The following is a 6000-nucleotide window of genomic DNA, read 5'->3' as shown; positions in this document are numbered from 1 at the left end:
CTTAAGTCTTTGCCATAAAACTGAAACCTGTTTCAGCTTGAGATGTTCCTCCAGCTTCAGTCAGGGTATCTGCGGGCTCTTAAAAAGTCTGAATTCCGAATTTAAGGCCTTAAAATGTCTAAAACTCCTAAAATCTCATGATGTGTTGTTACAGCTAAGTTAGCATAGCAGAGGAGAACACTTCACCAAAGCCAAATGACTTGCATAAGATGGCTAAGTCAAAGATTTGTGTCTCCTGAAGGACCCATTTAATGCACGCTTGAAGTTATCAAGTGTTTAGTACCCAGAGGAGGCAAGTGTTTGTAAACATGGTGCTGAAAGTCAATGGAATGTTCATGTCAAACTCCAAAATAAGTCTGTGTCAAAAGATGCTGAAACACTTGCACAACTTTACAGAGTAAAGTAAGTATGACATGTTTAGTAGTGACATCATACTATTACATACAGTAAGTATGACATGTTTACTAGTGACATCACACTATTACATACAGTAAGTATGAGATGTTTACTAGTGACATCACACTATTACATACAGTAAGTATGAGATGTTTACTAGTGACATCACACTACTACATACAGTAAGTATGAGATGTTTAGTAGTGACATCATACTATTACATACAGTAAGTATGAGATGTTTACTAGTGACATCACACTATTACATACAGTAAGTATGAGATGTTTACTAGTGACATACTATTACATACAGTAAGTATGAGATGTTTACTAGTGACATCACACTACTACATACAGTAAGTATGAGATGTTTACTAGTGACATCATACTATTACAGTAAGTATGAGATGTTTACTAGTGACATCACACTATTACAATAAGTATGAGATGTTTACTAGTGACATCACAGTATTACAGTAAGTTTGAGATGTTTACTAGTGACATCATACTATTACATAGAGTAAGTATGAGATGTTTACTAGTGACATCATACTATTACATACAGTAAGTATGAGATGTTTACTAGTGACATCACACTATTACATACAGTAAGTATGAGATGTTTAGTAGTGACATCACACTATTACATACAGTAAGTATGAGATGTTTAGTAGTGACATCACACTATTACATACAGTAAGTATGAGATGTTTAGTAGTGACATACTATTACATACAGTAAGTATGAGATGTTTACTAGTAGTGACATCACACTATTACATACAGTAAGTATGAGATGTTTACTAGTGACATCAAATTAATACATACAGTAAGTATGAGATGTTTACTAGTGACATACTATTACATACAGTAAGTATGAGATGTTTACTAGTGACATCACACTATTACATACAGTAAGTATGAGATGTTTAGTAGTGACATCACACTATTACATACAGTAAGTATGAGATGTTTACTAGTGACATCACACTATTACATACAGTAAGTATGAGATGTTTACTAGTGACATACTATTACATACAGTAAGTATGAGATGTTTACTAGTGACATCACACTACTACATACAGTAAGTATGAGATGTCTACTAGTGACATCATACTATTACATACAGTAAGTATGAGATGTTTACTAATGACATCACACTATTACAATAAGTATGAGATGTTTACTAGTGACATCACAGTATTACAGTAAGTTTGAGATGTTTACTAGTGACATCATACTATTACATACAGTAAGTATGAGATGTTTAGTAGTGACATCATACTATTACATACAGTAAGTATGAGATGTTTACTAGTGACATCACACTATTATATACAGTAAGTATGAGATGTTTACTAGTGACATCCCACTATTACATACAGTAAGTATGAGATGTTTAGTAGTGACATACTATTACATACAGTAAGTATGAGATGTTTACTAGTGACATCATACTATTACATACAGTAAGTATGAGATGTTTACTAGTGACATCACACTATTACATACAGTAAGTATGATATGTTTAGTAGTGACATCCCACTATTACATACAGTAAGTTTGAGTTGTTTACTAGTGACATCACACTATTACATACAGTAAGTATGAGATGTTTAGTAGTGACATCACACTATTACATACAGTAAGTATGAGATGTTTAGTAGTGACATCACACTATTACATACAGTAAGTATGAGATGTTTAGTAGTGACATCACACTATTACAGTAAGTATGAGATCTTTAGTAGTGATATCACACTATTACATACAGTAAGTATGAGATGTTTACTAGTGACATCCAGTGTTGGGTTAGTTACTGAAAACCACTAACTAGTTACAGTTAATAGTTACTTTATTTCAAAAGTAACTCAGTTACTAACTGAGGTACTTACACCAAAAAGTAATGCGTTACTGTGAAAAGTTACTATTTAGTTACTTATATATTATTTTATTTATTTTTTTAAGGCCCCATTTAATGCCCTTTTAGCCTTCATTTCAGTACTGTTATTGCACTGGAGAATAATACAATTTGTTGATCAACTTGACATGCATTTGCATCACTGAACTCTGCTAAGCAATGTGGTCTACATACAACACACAAAGACAAAGATATGTTTCAAAGGGCCGATTTGTTTCAGGCCGGAACAAATTGACAAAACTATTTTAAATAGCTGCAACATAACATACCTAAGTAACAAACAGCATAATAATAACATAGCTGTAAACCAAGGAAGGCACACACTACATACACAAAGCCTAACCAGACGTGTTTTTATCTCATGGAATTCTGAAATAAAATCATGTCTGAAGCCCAGAACACTACACATTTCCCCAGTTTTAGTTTAGAGATAAGGAAAGATTGGCCTGGCCCACTAGCATCCTTCTTTATGTTTGTGAACTTTATAGTCTATACATTTAGAGTGATATGATAATCAAACACTCTAGAAGTCTAGAATGAAAGAGAAACAGTATATAAGAGAATTGACAGAGTGTGTACCTTCAGTGCGCAGTGCCTCGTTAAAATCCAGCCGCTGTTGGAGGTGGAGGTGAAGTGTGTCTCTCTTTACTAGCTTCGTCGAAGCATGTTGCTTTTGTAGCTGTTTCAGCAGATTTGAATTGCTAGGATAGGATCTTTGATCCAAGACACAACTTACATTCAACTAAAATGTTATTTTCTTTGTGGTCGACAAAAGAAAAGTACCGGTATTGAGAATATCCATGTTGAGAAAATCGGGTTCGGGCTTCGCCATGACGTCTTGTTAGTAAACACAGACACGCCCCCTCCCACACACACACACACACAGACAGCGCGCGGCGCGCCTCTTTCTTGTCGCCTCTTTCGCAGCGCTGCAATAAAACACACTCAGATCTTCTCAGTTTCTAGCCGGTACTACATAAAAAATAACGTAAAATTACGCAGTAACGTATCATGTAGTAACGGTAACTGAGTTACTGAATATAAAAAATAACGCGTTAGATTACTATTTCCTGCCGAAAGTAACGGCGTTACAGTAACGCGTTAGTCCCAACACTGGTGACATCACACTATTACATACAGTAAGTATGAGATGTTTAGTAGTGACATCACACTATTACATACAGTTAGTATGAGATGTTTACTAGTGACATCACACTATTACATACAGTAAGTATGAGATGTTTACTAATGACTCGGCAGTAAAACTATGAACTCTTATATTATTTATATTATTTTTTGCAATAATTTCAGGTCAGCTTCTCATCTTTTCTCCAAGTTTATACAGCAAGCGACATTAAAAGTGTTTACAGGAGAACAGGAGGCCGAGAGCCATCGCAGCTAAATTGGAAGACTTCAAGCAGAAGAAGCAGGTGAGGAGCCAGGGCCGAGAGCTGAAAGGATCCAATCACAATACACCTGTGTGTCATCATAGCGCTCATGTAAACCTCTCTCTCTCTCTCTCTCTCTCTCTCTCTCTCTCTCTCTCTCTCTCTCTCTCTCTCTCTCTCTCTCTCTCTTTCGGTTAACCAATATGTTTATTGTTTTACTTTATCCTTTTCCTCTTTATGTCACTTATTTCACTACCTGTTCAATCCGCCACTCTCTTCTTTTCTTTTCATTTGATGTTTTGTACTTTTTCTCTTTCTATTTCTCCACCTGATTAATTGATTGATTGATTGAAACTTTTATTAGTAGATTGCACAGTGAAGTACATATTCCGTACAAGTGACCACTAAATGGTAACACCCGAATAAGTTTTTCAACTTGTTTAAGTCGGTCGGGGTGTGGGATATGGGGGGGTTCACATTGATTCATGATACAGATGTATACTATTTTCATAATACAGTCATCACACAAGATAATCATCACAGTATATAAATTGAATTATTTACAATCCGGGGTGTGGGATATGGGGGGGGGGGGGTTAAGTTTGGTTGGAATCAACACTTCAGTCATCAACAATTGCATCATCAGAGAAAATGACATTGGAACAGTGTAGGTCTGACTTGGTACATATGTACAGCAAGTATTGGACACAGAGAGAGAGATCAGAAATTATAAGAAAAAGTGACTGCATTTGATTGTTTACATTTGATTATTTACAATCCGAGGAGGTATGATGAGGAAGGGAGTGTGTTAGTTTAGGGTTGAAGTTGCCTGGAGGTGTTCTTTTAGTGCGGTTTTGAAGGAGGATAGAGATGCCCTTTCTTTTACACCTGTTGGGAGTGCATTCCACATTGATGTAGCATAGAAAGAGAATGAGTTAAGACCTTTGTTAGATCGGAATCTGGGTTTAACGTGGTTAGTGGAGCTCCCCCTGGTGTTGTGGTTATGGCGGTCATTTACGTTAAGGAAGTAGTTTGACATGTACTTCGGTATCAGGGAGGTTTAGCGGATTTTATAGACAAGGCTCAGTGCAAGTTGTTTTACTCTGTCCTCCACCCTGAGCCAGCCCACTTTGGAGAAGTGGGTAGGAGTGAGGTGTGATCTGGGGTGGAGGTCTAGAAGTAATCTGACTAGCTTGTTCTGGGATGTTTGGAGTCTAGATTTGAGGGTTTTGGAGGTGCTAGGGTACCAGGAGGTGCATGCGTAATCGAAAAAGGGTTGAACAAGAGTTCCCGCCAGAATCTTCATGGTGCTTTTGTTGACCAGAGAGGAGATTCTATAGAGAAATCTCGTTCGTTAGTTGACCTTTTTGATTACCTTGGTTGCCATTTTATCACAGGAAAGATTAGCCTCTAGAATGGAACCTAGGTAGGTGACCTCATCCTTCCTGGTGATAACAATGTCACCCACTTTTATAGTGAAGTCACTGACTTTCTTAAGGTTGATGTGGGACCCAAACAGGATGGATTCCGTTTTACCTAAGTGTATGGATAGCTTGTTGTCAGCGAGCCAGGTGCAAATTCTACAGAGTTCAGCACTGAGGATTTTCTCCACCTGTGACTTGTCCTTGCCGGATACCAGCAGGGCCGAGTCATCCGCAAACAAAAATAATTCACAGTCGCATGCTGATGACATGTCGTTTATGTATATTAGGAACAGTAAAAGCCCTAATATACTGCCTTGGGGGACTCCACAGCTTACCGAGAGGGGGGGGACACGGTGCCGTTCAACTCAACCACCTGTTGTGTGTCCCCTTGTCGTCATCAGCATGTACACTCACAGCTAATACATGCACAACTATACACACACTGCACACATGATAGGCTTACATTTAGATACATTATTTACAAATAAAGTACACACATGCATCCACACACTTAGTTACAGTCTAGTTTAGTATGTCCACTATACAGTTTGTCACTTGGAATGTGCGTGGGGTTGGGTCCAAGGAAAAAAATATAATAGTTCTTAATCATTTGAAGAGCATGCAAGCAGACATTGCTTTACTACAAGAGACTCACCTCTCCAAGTCCGATACCTCAAAACTGCATTCATCACAATAACCACACACATACTGTACTTTGCTAGCTACAACTCCAAACAGAGAGGCGTAGCCATTCTCATTAGTAGAAAGGTAAACTTTACATTCCATAACTCCATTACTGATATAGAGGGAAGATACATCATTCTTAATATTTCTGTTGACGGGAGAAACTTTTGTATCGCCAACATTTAT

Source organism: Nerophis lumbriciformis, linkage group LG24, assembly GCF_033978685.3.
Source record: "Nerophis lumbriciformis linkage group LG24, RoL_Nlum_v2.1, whole genome shotgun sequence".
NCBI lineage: Eukaryota > Metazoa > Chordata > Actinopteri > Syngnathiformes > Syngnathidae > Nerophis > Nerophis lumbriciformis.
The sequence above is the reverse complement of the archived record's forward strand: the minus strand, read 5'-3'. Positions refer to the sequence as shown.